The 15,974-nt window shown below is 32.5% G+C and overlaps 1 pseudogene; it reads right to left on the bottom strand.

The window, feature by feature from the left end:
* Positions 1-5,556: 5,556 nt before the first annotated feature.
* On the bottom strand, positions 5,557-13,563 carry LOC106768874 (annotated as a pseudogene).
* Between the last annotated feature and the right edge of the window lie 2,411 nt (positions 13,564-15,974).

Here is a 15,974-nt window from a genome sequence, read left to right as displayed (position 1 = left end):
TAAATATGATTCTTATTACTTAACTTAAAAGAAACGTAGCATTAGACTCTTTAAAATTTTAAAAAAAATGATAAGTTTAAAATTTTGAAAATTTATTAAAATGGATTTATAATCACAATGTGCACAAACTTATACAAGTTATTATTGAACTCTTTTCTGGATAAGAGAGGTATAGACGGTGCTTTTTGATGAAAGATATTTCTACAGTAATAGTTAGGTGAATATATAATCAAGTGTGAATGTGTGAGAAAGTTGAAGATTATTCTAGGATTTCTAATTTATTTACGTATATAATTTGAAGTATTCCAATCTTACGTTTATATATTATTTGTTACTGATAATAACTTATAGTTTTCAGAATCCATCAATTACAAATGCTAACATTAATATGAAAAAAATGTCAACAATAAATTATTCTTTTTTTCAGGAAAGGATAAAATCTTATTATGCCAAACATATAGCTGACATTATTTAAGACATGTTTGGTATAACTTATTTTAGGAAAATAATTTATTTTCCCTAAAGTATTTAATATTGAACCGAAATCGAGTGATTCAAACATATGATCTTTTTATTAAAAAAAAAATTAATAGTACATAATTGTATGGCGGCATCCGTATATAAAAATGAAATCCATATATTTGCACTTAACCGATAGTAACGGTAATTGATTTGACATTTGGATAACGAGTCCCACTTACGTTAATAACTGTACATGTAATGTGTGTGAAACTAATCTTACTAGCTGGCCAAGTACGGTGATAACATATAGAAACTTGTACGAATTAAATATTTTTTTCTTTTTTTTTTCAGACGTTAATGTGTAGTAAGTTTTAATGGGAAAATTAATAATAAATTTAGAGAAGAATATTGAGAAAAGGGGGTTGATTAATAGAGAGGGTGTTGAGCGTTATGGCGATCCTTAATTTCACATTATAGGAGACAATGCAAATTAGAATTATGATTGGTGTAATTAAAAAAAAGTTATGAAATAAATAATAAGTAATTTGGGAGAAAAAAGGCATGAGAAAAACGCATGGAGAAGAGTTATGAAGGAAGAGGCGAATAAAACAAAAGAGCACGTGGTTTGTAGTAATGGAAGGTTATTAGGTCATGTGAAAGGGTGGGTTAAATGCCCCCATAAACATTAGTCACCGGGACCATTACAAACCTAGCTACTCCCCCATGACAACTAACATGAACCTCACGTTCCTCCTTTTTCCATTCTCTTCCCTTCAGACAACCCTATGCCCCATCGACCACCTTTGTCCCCTCCCAAATTTCCACCTATCTCTCTCTCTATCCTATCATCCTCACTCATTTCCACGTAAAAATTACGTATATACATAAATCTTCACACTGATAAAATATTATCTGTTTTGAACAAAACTTTCACATATCTGTTTTTAGTACTATTTCAAAATGTCTTTTATAAATAAAAATATTTTATGTATATATAAACTCGTATTCGTATTTTATTTTATTCTACAGAAAACTTTGTTTCCTCATATCTACACTTTACTTACCAAACCCATCCATTTCAATGCAAACCATCACAAACAGTTTTCTGCCCTTCCAAATGAGGTAACTGTAGTTCTGATATATGCTCTTGGATCTCCCACTTAATTAATCATACAAAACAAGAAGTAAAAATATGTACTTTGGTAAGAAATAAATTGGTTAACTAGTAATTATTTGATGTAGGCAAATGAAGAAGAGTGAAGACAATGTGTCTTTCTTTATTTTTGTGAACTCTCTATTCTCGTTGACATAACAGCTTTCCATCTCCACGTCATTCCTGTTGCATTACCTTCAACGCAATTTTCCTCTCTCTGAATCATCACTCAGCTTCATGTTCACCAAACTAAGATTCTTTACTCATCAACTAATCGTATTTTTAGAGTTCCTACTTCAAATCCATTTTTCTTTTGGGTATTAAAATTTTTTATTTTTATTCAATATAGAATTTAAATTCACACTTAAATTTTTTAAGAACTTCATATAAAGGGAAAGTCTCTCTCAAGCTAAACCATTCCTAATAACAAGTATCTTAATTATAACTTTTTTTATATTGTCTTTTTATCACAATAATGGATATACTTGCTTGAAAGTCTTGTCATAATTTTTTTTTTTTACAATTCACATATAAAATTATTTTTTCATATTATATTTGTTTGAATCAATAATGATTGATTCTAACACAACTTAAAATTTAAAATACTAAGACTAAATTTATAAATCATATTTTTTTAACAAAAGATTCAACTTTTTCGTATCTATCTAATATAAAACTTAAATTCATCCATGAATTCTTAACTTCATTGGAGATTATAAGGTTTTTTTTTTTTTCACTTGGAATGCTAATATTTGTGAAAATCATAGAAATCATATCACACACATCAATTGAAATTGGAATAAAAAGAAATAAGAATTCGTCAAGAGACATAAAAAGACATGCAAAAAGTAAAGAAAATTTTCTCATAAAAAAGGAAAAAATTACTTTAACTCATTTTACACTTATTTAATATATTATTTTTCACTTTATCTTACAAAAGTAATGTCAAATGATTATAAGTGTGTCAATATATTATTATTCTAGATAAACGTCAATTTGTTCTCACATAACTAGTTCACCCTATTTAATAATAAATATTAAATTAAGATATTTAATTAAAACAAAAATTAAATTATTTGATAAAAAGTTAATAATTGTATGAATATGAGAGTTTTTAAAATATAACCCTCTCACTGAGTAAAAATATATATATAATTTATTTTAAACAAAGAATAAAGCAACTGTAATATTGTGATCACTTCTACATAATGGAACTGTAATAAGCTATATAAGACTACCTATATTACACTAACAAAGTACTTTGAACTTTCTCCCCAAAATGAGATGTTAATAAACTTTTAGAGGGAGTAACTATACATATGCAAATTTTTTTTTCATCAAGAGAAGTAATAATACTCTTTAAAATACTTTTTTATTATAGTTATTACAAATATAAAATGAGTACTTTTTATCTTTTCAAATTCTTAAAATAATTTAACTAACAGAAGATATATATATATATATATATATATATATATATATATATATATAATTAAAAAAACATGCTAAAAATCATTTTATTGTTATTCTTCTTTAGAAAAAAACAAATGAATGAATGACAATATTTTCTCATTCGGCCAACTTTTACAAACAAATAAGAAGGATATATTTTCGTCTGCCAGAAACCAAATTATTTACCTTGTCTGATGTATAATTGACCTATCACTTTGCAATTATTTTAGGTCATTACATGACGGCCTTAAAACCATTGCAAAAATTATATGAAAGTAAACTTTGCTAAGTGAAACATTTTGGTTTAGATCATTTCAAACGATCCTTTCTCATTAATCACTTCTCCATGATTCACTGCGGGAAAAGGTTTAATCAGTAGGAGTTGACAAATGGCAGAATAATAAACTGTGCTTGCTTGACTGAGGTGACATCGGTGGGGAGGAAATGCACATGGATGCTTTAATAGACATTTGAGTTGGCTGCTTTAATTTATGTCTTCGCTAATCGTTGAGTACTCACTGTCTTGGTACGCATCAAATACTTTTGATAGTTACTGTAGTATAGTGTAATTATGGGAAGTTGAGTTCTGTTGTAATATGGCTTAACGTAAAGGATAAACATGGCTCATAAGGGATAGTTATTGTATCTTTATGTTGCTATAGTATGTGCACATAAAAAAATCATTTGTTGAAACTTGAGTTGTGTTACAGAGATGAACAAAACAAGACAATATTTAAAGAGAGAACTAGTTGCACGATGTCAAGCCATAAATACATCAAAAGAACATCGCTGAAAAGGTAATAGTTTGAAAACAGGGAAATGGCTGATGGTATGTGCAATAATGTTGCATGTACAGTCCAAATTTGCCGCTGTTAACTTCGAGTATATCAGTTATCAATAGTACAGATAGTTGAAAAAAAGTGTTACACAAGTCCAATCAAGGCAAATTTCCATAACCTTCTTCTCTGTTCTAGTATACTACAGCTTCGAGTCACGTCGACTAGAAATGACATGCATTTTCACCAAGTGTACGACGTACTCCAATTTCCACAATCGACCATTCATAACATAACGTATGAAATTGACAGACAACGCTCTCAAGTACTTCACTACGACAAATTATATATACACACATAAGAAATTATTCGAGGTTATCTTAACTGGATAAGATAACTAAGTACTAGCTTTGAATATTTAGTGGAAATATATAGAAAATAAAAGAGAGAGTAAAAAGGTGGTGAATGAGAATGAAATGGACTTGGTCATTGCGGTCACGTGGGTCATTGGAAATAAGTAAATGGTATGAGGAAGACAATAGCATGTAGTGTTGATCTATCAAACATCAACCAACCTTTAGGGGGACAATTATTGGCAGAAGCAGTCAGAATCAAAAAGAAAGAAGCCCCACTCAGGTCATCTTTCCACCCTCTTTTTGAATGGGGACTTTTTCGCCTAATTTATAGTCCAACACTCTGCTTCTTCGGCCCACATTCAACTTCATCACCATCTTCCATATCTTTCCAATTTTTATTTCTTAACGTCTCACATTACTCACCTTTACTACCAATCACTTGATGTGCATTGTTGGAATCATATATTCATAGACGGTGTGTATTTCCTTCACGTCAAAATTCTACTGAATTCTTCTCCTTCTTAATTCATATATTCAACAGTTTTACCATAAAATAACCCCTGTATAAAATTGTTCACCTAATCTGTTCAAGTTTTTCTTTTTCTTTTGCTCTGATAGATAAGATTGTTTCAAACATCGAACTTGCTTGTGAAAAGAGAGAAAATATAACCATGCCGACATAGGGTGTAAAAAATTATTCTGAAGGAAGTCCACAAGAAGACACTATTAATTTAAATTGAAGTATTTCATTAACTTAGTATACTTTAATCTAAGAGTAAATAAAGTATTACTCCTGCGCTTCATAGTCTTTGATTTAAGAAGTAAACGTGATAGAGCTAAATAGAGATACACTGATGGGATAAATAAATACACAAAAGTCCAATGTCGGCGGCTATTAGGCGCAATGTCATTACTTGTTCGTTCAGTGATCAATCTTATCTTTAGAGCATTCCCGACAACGTACACTTCTTTTTTTGTTATTGGATGAAGCCTGTCTAAATTTTACAATGACTTGCAAAAGGTTTGAGAGGATTGCGTTTGCAGTACTCTAATGAGAGGGGCGTATGGGATTTTAGGTTTATAGTAAAACCGGTTGAGTCAAACCAGCCTAACCCGTTGCTTAGACTTCATCCTTACTTTATGCTCCAAGACTTCTCATTTATGTAGTCCTTAATCCATGCTCACCTACATTTCTATTCAGGTTGATAAAAGGCAGCATACCATTATACAGTGTTACTTTTCGTTTCAATAGTTTATAGTTTGATCAAATGTCAAACACACATCTTTAAGTAACCCAAGAATATTCATATAGGAATATTCATCATCTATTGATCTAATTTTGTGTAATCTTCTAGTATGCAGACATATCTGTGCATGTCTGGTAAAACAAAATTGCCTGATTGATGAAATTATACTCACATGTTTATAGGAATACAAAATTACAAAACGCGGGATACGATGAATATATATCTATTGATCTAATTTTAAGATACCAAATTATCAACGGTATGAACTGAGGTGGAAAACTTGGCAGGTTGGCTTGAAGGACATCTTTGATGCAGCTTGCTCGAACTTCTTTGAGGCAGATTCATCTTGTTTTATGCTTGAATCAGTGAAAAATTGTTTCCACCAAGATTGAGACCGCATTTTAGCCTTCACAATGAAGCAAAATGTTTATAAATCAGGATAAGAAAATAGTCTTCAAAAACAATATTACTGCTGGTAGTAAGGTGGTTCAAACTAAGGAAACATTTCTACTATTAATACCTAAATATGATATTGATCTTTAGGCTAAAAAGACAACCCACCATGAACGGACATTATTATACGGGTATTCAAGCTAGGACAATCGGCATTTGTCAATAATAGTTTGTCCGATAGTCCATGTCATTGCAAAATTGATACCAAATTCCAGACACTTAATTATAGTTATTTAAATCTCAAAGGAATATCCTCCATATCATTTTAAAAGAGCTAAATTGAAAGATAAGTAGAGAACCACGCTATAAAACTAGTCGGTGTAATAGGAGGAAATGAACAGTAGTTATAATCATATAGAACATATAGAACACAAAAATAGTTAATAATATTGTAACCAAATCAGACACATAACAAATTATAAAGTTATTCAAATCTCTAAGGAATATCCTCCACATCATTTTAGAAGAGCTAAATTGAGATATAAGTAATAAGAACATTTAGAGAACCACGTTATAAAAAATAGTCGGTGTAAATGGAGAAACCAAACCCTATGAACCCCCACGGCCATACCTTCAATGCGGGACTCAAGACTCATTTTATAATTCGATCCTAACATCCCACCGTGCTCCACAGTCATCTCATCCCTTTGACAAATCCAAAGTGAACACTGCAACGTCAGTGTCACCAACTACACCACTCATTTACTATTGAAAGACACAGTGAAAAACTCTGATACCAATTGATAAAAGTCTTAGGAGAACTGCAACACAAGCTAGTTGTTGTAGTTAGAGTCCAAGACCATCTAAACAGTACACCAAAAATTGTAGTTAAAGTCCAAGACCATCTAAACACTACACCAAAATTGCTACTTCCACTGAGGGACTCAAGTTCCGTAGCTTGTAATTGGATCCTAGCACCCACCGTGCTCCCTAGCCATCCCTGTGACTGGTTTTACAAACTTAACATTGCTAGGTGTCACCACCTACAATACTCGTTTGCATCAGAGAAACATGGTGAAAGCTCCGATACCAATTGATATGAACCGTAGTAAAATCACACACCAAAGCCAAAAATAAGTTATCAAAACCACAATGTAAATTGTAGGATCACAGAATCATGAGTTGGAGTGTCCCTAGCATGCTAAATTGTGCAAACAATAGTCACTGAGCAGGACTAAAGTGGGATTATGATCTTCATCCTGAATTCAGGGGATTGTTGGTCTCCACTGTTTGACCCAGTTTTAAAAACCCCTAGACCTTTGTTCGGCACAGAAGAATGGATTCTCTTGCTATAACTTCGTCTGCAACAAGCAATCCTAAAATTTCCTTTGGGGCAGCCACCTGCAATCATCTCACCACCCTTTGCCATCACCCAGATACAAAGTGCAAACTTCAAACACACAGCTGGTTCTGCACTCAGTTTCTTATCTGCCTTCAATCACTCTCAATTTGTACCTTCTATCACTCTCAGTCTCTGATAAATTGGGTTGATCAATTATTTGAATATTATTATGAATTAAGTACGGTAGTGACAATATTCTACCCTAGGATGAGGAGGGAAGGTGAAAGCTTGTAATTCAGAAATCATAACTTGCATAGTAAAATTCTACATATCTAAAATGCAAAATTATACTTATATATATACATTATATGCATAAAAAACATATAAAGAAAACAATTTCCAAAATCACACCAATGAACAACGTTGCTGAAATCCCATACTTCTAACATGGGACTTGAACCTCGTATCTTGCAATTAGATCCTAACAATAATATTAGTACGTCACTGGTGGTTAGGAAAAAAAATATTTCCGTCCATGACTGTCAATCTCTAATGTAATTTGTATCATCTTACCATCAAATGTTCTTGAGATAATTAAAAAGGAAAACATCTGCTTATATCAGAATAATTTCTTGTAAAAGAACAAAAAAAAAAAGATTTAGTTGAAGCATAACTTTTGTAGATAAAATCCTATGAGCGAAGATGCAACAGCAAACAATATACGTAATAAAACATGGACAGGAAGATGTCGGATTTTAATCAATGAAATGCAACTTAGAACATTTGCAAGAAGCAATACTAGTCCAATCAATAGAAAAGTAATAGAAAGGCATTAGACAACTGGAGAGTGTGACTCACTGGTCGGCCAAATTTGGAAAATTGTGCTATTTTAGCTCTCCGCTGACCTGGGGAACCTGAAAAGACAGCAAAGTACCAAAATTACTAATTGGAAAAGAGCTACACCCATTGTTTGAGTGGTTACATTTATTCCAAAATGAAGTACCTGTGAAAATAATAATGCCATGAGCAGATACCCTTGCTAGCTCAGGAAGAGTTTTGTTCATGTATTTCGGAGATAGGTAATCGAAAGCATCTGACACTAAAACGTGAGAAAAAGAATTTGGCCTATATGGTAAAGGGAATTTTATATCTGCAACACGTACAATGCCTTTATGCACTAGAGCCTTGCAGTGTCTATCAACATCCCCAATTTCATATGGCTCCAAACCCCATGCTTCAGTTTCCCCTTCACTTAACAATTTGGAGACCACTGAACAACTCTCAGGGCCTACATGCAAAACATTTTTCAGGCTGCCACCATATGCATCCTTCAAAACAGGAATTGCACTTGGAACTTCAAAAGTGCATGAAAAATCACCTGCAAGAGAAAACAATGCATGCAATTGAACAACTTCATTTTTGTGAATCAAACCACAGTTTGTCCTGTTTTGATCACGATTGATCAACAAATCTAATAGGTGAGGTATGAACAAAGAACAAGTTTGTTCGTTCTGTTACACAGCAGCACAGAGCAAATATACGAGGCAGTTTTCTTATAGATGTTATTAGTTTGAAAAAAAGTAGGGAAAGGAAAAACCAGAAAGGGAAAGACGAGATGTCAGCATTTGAAAGTTATAAAAATACAAGACGATTTAGATGGTTTAGGGTCCTGAAATTTTTCCATTTGCAAGACAATCAGGCATATTTCAAATTAAAAGGAAAATATATGTTCCAATTTTATAAGATAGAGATTTATTTTGCTAAATCTAGTAAACCTCTCTTGTCATTATCCGTGCTCATGGTAATGTATCTAACCACTTAAAAACCTTTTCTTCAATTATAAACTTTAATTTCCTTGGAGTAACACTACTTATACAACAATTCCAGTACAAACTTTGCCAACTGATAAGGTAGAAATAGAGAGAACCCCTTAAACAATTTTCAGTAAACTCAGCTGCAGCTGAATCAGCGGTTGTAAGGGAATGCACCACAACAGATTCTAGTGGTAGTTTTCCTTGTCGTTTCAATAATTTGTTCTGTATAGGGAACAAAAATGAACGTTTTGGAAGAGGATGCTAACAAACCAGGGGTGCCTTTTATAGCATAACCAATGTCTAATTCATATGATCAGATATTCCGAAGACTACAATCTACACTGATTATATAAAGCCCAACGTGAGGTCAAGTTCCTCCCTATGTTATAAAGGATGCTAAATATTGATGGACAAACAAAAAGTGGTACTAAAAATGATGGTTTCTATAATCAACAGGGTGATAAGCTGCTCTACCAACAAGTGCCCTCAATGCACAGGATTTGTAACTTCATATCCTGAAACTTTTCATGTTCCTTGGTGCATCCATGATAAAATTCAGAGATAGGGATAAACTTAAAATTCTGTATATTTCATTATGTGAAGGAGGTGCAGAATACAAAGTTATATAGACCCTTAGTAGGTGTAGTCAGCATACACTACTAACTGAATCATAACAAACTGTCAGAAAAACAGATTCTAGAAGATCTAATTATTTACACAATCAAAAACAGAAAAAAGGGGCACACAGAGAATAAAGACAACCATAAGGTATATCTGTTAAGAGTCCCCCTCTGATTATTGAAAAAAATCAATAACATTGAGTTTATTCCATAGAATAGAAAACCAAGCTTGTGAGAGTGGTTTTGTAAGAACATTAACAACTTGAGTAACAATTAAGGAACGATTAAGCACTTTTTCACTGACAAAGAAAATGTCCAGTTTCATATGTTTTGTTAAGGAGTGGAGCACCGGATTATGGGTTAAGGCAACAACACTTTGATTGTTGTAGCAGATAGTTAGTGTAGTACATTGATATGTAATTCTTGAATAAGAGATTGCAACTATAAGATTTCAGAAGTTGTAATGGCAAAGTTGCAGTATTCAGCTTGGTAGGTATCTACTGTAAGCATCAACAAAAGAAATATAATAATTGTATCCCAGGGATGATTGAATGTGAGATGGTCCCCAAAGATCACAAAAAATAAGTTGAAGAGGAAGGCTATAAATTCTTAAAGAAGGGTGAGAGTTAAGTTAATAAGATTTTCCCATTCAGCATGCCACACAAAAATCAACAGGTGTTTTTTATTGGAGATATATTACAGCATTTAAAAACATTGTGTAAAACAATATATGAAGGATTTCCTAATTTATGGTGCCAAAGAGAATTTAAAGTACATTGTTGGGCGATGGAGGAGAGGATGATGACTAGCGAGCGCTGGAATTATCTGTGGATAAGTGTTGGAACAAGTGACAGTGAGAGGATCTGGGTGAAGAATGCAGTGGAAGAGAAGGAACTGGTATAAACCTTCTGGACCAAGGTATCCCCTGAGAAGGATAGAGTGATCAACCTGTGACTTGACAAAACAAACAGAGTGAAATTCAAAATAGACATGGTAATCATGGGCAAACTTGCTAACCTAACAAGATTTTTATTTATAGAGGGAACGTGTAAAAGATTTTTCAAATAGAAAGTGACATGTGTTTTAGTATGTGAGGCAAAAGTAGCAGAACCAAAGAACTATACAAGCAAACTTTGACCATTCCCTAGAAACACATTGGCATCTCCTTGGGTAGGAATGGCTTCCACAAGATTATTAGGATCAGAAGTAATATGATGTGAAGCTCTTGAATCTATAAACCAATTCTGAGATTGTTAGGCAGGAGCATATGGGTTTGCATAAGTATGAGGTTGAGTATTGGAAGTTGCTGTCATGTAAAGTTGTGGTTGGCTAGGAGGACCGGAAGGGCGTGGCTGAAAAGATGAGTGAGAAAACATTTTCAGATTGTAATATGGAGCAGAATTGGGCCTCATATGATGGCCATAGGATTGACCAGTATAATACGGATCAAAACAGTGATATCAGTATGACACAGTATGGCCATACTTGTTGCAAACTCGACACTGAATAGAACCATGTTCAGTATGGACACCTTTACGTCTGCGGTTGCGTCAACCCCGATGAACATGACCACCTTTATGAAAAGTATCAGGAGAGTAGGTCTGATATGAATTGGATTGTGTCTGAGCCAACTGGACAGCAGGAGCAGAAGTTGTTTGTGAATTTACCTGAGTTAAATTGAGAGAAAAGTTGTCACCAGATTGTTTCAACTTCTCAATTTTGGCTTGAGCAACAAGCAATGATTCAATTTCACCAAAAGAGAACAAATAAGGTTGGCCATTGATCAATGAGATGAACGATTCGCATTTATCTGGAAGGCCTTCAATAAATATGTCAAGCTACTCATTTTCGGAGATAGAGTCACCAATGGAGTTGAGAGAATGAACAATCATTTTGAGACCGAGTAAAAACTCAGTGATCAGACGATCACCTTTCTGCTTATTGCACAGTTTTGTGCGCAACTGTCGCCCCTTAGCTTTTGTTTGTGAGTGAAAATCTGAATGAAACTTGTCCCATAGTTGGAAGAAGTGCTTGCATCCAATAACATGAACAAGGAATGATGCAGAGGGACAATTGCAACCATGAGAGGAGAAGTTGATCTTGCATTTCCTAAATAGTGTACTCAGGATTCTCTTTTCCTAGATCATAGTTAGAAAGGGAGAGATACTATGACAGAATAAGGGGATTAGCAACAAAACATCGAAGGCGGTGAGCCTTGATAACTGGTTCAATATGTTGCTTCCAAATCAAAAATTTGTATCAGAAAGCTTCTCCGATACAAAATATGAGAAGAGGACTGGGGAGGGTGCAGTGGACGTGCCAGGAATATCAGCCACAGAAAAAAAAAAATTACGCTTTGGATACCATGATAGAATTGAGAGATAGGGACAAACCTAAAATTTTGTATACTTCATTATATGAAGGAGGTGCAGCATACATAGTTATATAGACCCCTAGTAGGTGTAGCCAGCATGCACTACTAACAGAATCATAACATACTGTCAGAAAAATAGATTCTAGAAGATTTGATTATTTACGCAATCAAAAATAGAAAAAAAGGGGCACATAGAGAATAAAGATAATCATAAGGTATACGTATATCTGTTAAGAATCCAGAACTAGAGACAAACTTGTTATAATATGGCTAACCACCGTATTATTTGCAATTGGCTATAATGATTCCCCAACGCATGTAACTAGCTCCAATTTTTAAAAGCATTGCTACAGGCTTACCTTTCCGTAGCAAAGAAATGCTACTGCTTTTTACCAAGTCTTATGGCTTCTAAAAACAAAAACAGCAATAAGCAACTAATAATTTGATACAAAGCAATCCCAATAACATTTTGAAGGCTTAGTGGCAAACTTACCTTCTATCCTGCTAACCACATTCTTTCTTCCTCCTGATAGACCTGTCAACTTGAAAATGTAAGATCAACCAGTGCATAAAAACAAGTAAAGTAAGTTACTTACGTTTAGGCTAGTTTAGTATATTCATAAAAATGGGGTCTAAAATGCATTTAATTAGAATACACTAATAGTATAAAGGCCATTTTTAACCTGTCATCCAAGCACAAATTGGCATATTGACGTTTGTGCTACTAAAGCCAAAACTATAAATATTTCTAACTAATCGAGAGTGTGAAATTTTAAAGCTGATAATGTATCAAAATGAAAATAAAATTTAATCGGGGATAATTCTCTCCGTGATTTCACATGAGAACCCCCCATCAATTGATTTGTCACCCCTGCCACAACGAACATAGAAACTAGCCATTAATGAGAAAGAAACAGTGACATTAACCAGAACAGCCCATAGAAGCTTGTTACCTGACCCACCAAAAGCATAAATTATGAGAAGGATAGCTCCCTGAGATTTTCAATAAAAAAAATATAAATTATTAACCTCATAAATTTATTACCAAAACCGGATCAGCCCAATTCCCATGGGTGGATCCTGATCATCAAACAGAAGCCAAATGGAGAAAAGGGGTGATAAATTACCAAGAGGACAAGAGATACGGACAGTGGGGAAGTTTTGGATTTGGAATTGAAGACTCCAGAAAATGGAAAACCCCCATCACCACGTCTGGCGGTACTTGATTGTCTCTTTGACATTACTTCTTATTGTGCCTGCAAAACAAAGATCAGCATTGTTGGGAACGGAATGAAATTGAAGAAACAAGTGAGCAGTGATGAAAATGGAAATGAAACGTAATGAGAAAGGAGAGTGAAGCACCTTCTTTTATTAGATGGCATTCATAACTTCATTGAACAATGAAGTAAGGTTAGAGATCTGAATCTAATATATGAGAAAATAAGATATAGATGAGAAGCATAGCAATTGTGATTGCATTTGCATTTGCATAAGGTTACAGCACCAACTTCAACAGATCTGGCCGGCAAACCGCACTACTCTCATTTTCATTCTATTCTTCTACGCGCAACTACAATAATAAAAAAAAAAAAAATAGTTTTATTTAAAGCAAGAACCACTCGAGCTTATAGTATCACGTCTTTTACAAATAAATATTTTAGTATTAATTCATATTTAAACTTTACCTAATTTACAAATAAATAATTTAAAATTTTATTCTATTTTGATTGATACTTAAATTTTATTAATTTTATAAATAAACATCTAAATTTTAAATTACTTTACTTATTTCTTAAATTAATCAATAGTTTATTTACTACTTTTTCTAAGATGTTCGAGTTAAATAATTTAAATTAAATGTTATTGAATCATTATTTTTTTGTTTTTTTCTTAAAACTTATTTTTTTATAAATTAAATAAGAAATTTCTATATAAAGAAAATAATAAAATCATTTAAAAAACTCAGAACTATAATAGTTTTAATTCATCATACAAAACAAATACAGAAAAAAATATTTCTCGAGTCTTGTCACTTAACGAAAGAACTTTACAAGCACATTGTCCTTTTTTACTTATGTAATATTGTTAAATCGAACTTTCGCTCATTGTTCAAGATTTTCCACTATTCAGAAAATAGTAAATAAGAAGCTCACCAAGATCCGCATGCTCGGCAAACTCGGTTTTCTATTGCAATCATTTTTTTTATAGATTAAGTTTGAAATTGCTTATGTAAAATTTTGTAGTTCTGAAAAACTTTAGAACATTTTCATCATGGAGGAACAATGTTAATTACGAAAAACGATAAACGCCTTTAATTTTGATGATTAATAAACTTGTGCTATGTTGAAAGTTTTACTTTTTCATAGATGAGTGTTTTTGAATCATATATTAAATTATATCTAACTTATCATATCTGAAATTCATTTCAAATTCTTATAATGTTTTTGAAATTCGATTTTAAGTTACCACAAACAAGATAATCAATTCTATTAAAGTATAATTTGCTATCTTGTGAAAGTTTATTTTAAAAATTACGGATATCTTGACTATACACTAGGTAAGATAATCTATTTTCAACCAAAAAGAAAAAGAAAAATACTATTTTTAAAGTAATAAAAAATTAAAAACAAATAATAATGAGTTTAAATAAGAGTTAGTATGGAAGCTAAGTTATGTAGTGTGGTGTAGTGAGGTTATGAAACACAAATAAACAAATTAGACGTTAGATATTGAGAGCATACCTCCTAGGTTGTTGCATCAAGACAGATTAAGGTTGAGACATTTCCATGCATGTATATTTGTTGTCTCCCAGCATCCTAACCTAGTTAAGCACTACACTCATCTGGATGTCAACAAAACATGACACTTTCTGTTCGAAAAAAGAATTGCATTATTTCTTTGTGTTTCTCAAAATTTTAGCATATTATCAGACAACTTTGCAATGCTTCCCCTACCATCCATATTGGCTCTATGCTGCCACACCACTTCAAAATAAAATACTGTATATGAAACAGTCTTTTGGTTACATTACATGACAGTGACACAAATACACTCATGAAAAATGTAGTAGCGACAAAAAGCTTTAATCGCATTTTCTCTCTAAGTATAACTATTACATACGAATACAAGAAATGACTTTTGGCCATGTGTCATATACCAATTACATACTAGTTTAAACGTATAAACTAGAAATAAAAAATATAAAAATATATACATATATAAATATTTTTCCTATTTTTTTTTCATGAGTAACTCAAAAGTGTTCTACTTCTCTTCTTCACCAGTTTGGAGTACAAAATTTGGTAGTAAAAAAAAATACATTCCGAAATGGTGAATCTGGGATGCATGTATCCCCTTTCATTGGCTTCTGCTTTATTCAAAATCGTGATACTGAATTCGCACCACAACATGCTGACTTGTCTCAACGAACGGTTTAGCGAAAGGCACGGTGAGAGGAAACGCAGTGCTAAGGAAGGCACGAGGTAGAGGGAATGAGGATTTTAAATTAGGGTTTGACTAACAAAAGGGCAAAATGAGGACATTCAAATTTAAGGGGGTGCAGGCTGCAAAAGTGGGGTGCAGAATGAAGGAGCCTACTTGGATTTTTTTCTACGTCCAGCTTAACAATATTGGGCTAAGACTGTGTTTCAGTGGAGGGTGTTTCATCCTCCACTTCCAAGACTTCATCCTGCACCTCCAACTTTTTATAAAAATCTACTTTTAACTTTATTAAATATCTTTTTACTTTTCACTTTCTATTTAAAGTAATCTCACACATTTTTACTTCTGCACCTTTTTAACAAAATTTTTATAACTTTATAACTAGTTAATTTAATTTAAAAACTTAATATTATTTAATATTTTTTCGTATTTTAATAATTATTAAAATATAATTTTTTTCATTTAAATTAAATAATTATTAAATTTTAAGTAGAAAATAAAATTTAAGAAAAAGTTATTGGATATACAAAAGTTTTTAATAAAT

The sequence above is a fragment of the Vigna radiata genome, chromosome 7 (genome assembly GCF_000741045.1).
Source record: "Vigna radiata var. radiata cultivar VC1973A chromosome 7, Vradiata_ver6, whole genome shotgun sequence".
In the NCBI taxonomy this organism is placed as follows: Eukaryota; Viridiplantae; Streptophyta; class Magnoliopsida; order Fabales; family Fabaceae; genus Vigna; species Vigna radiata.
This window is presented reverse-complemented; position numbering and strand designations above follow the sequence as displayed.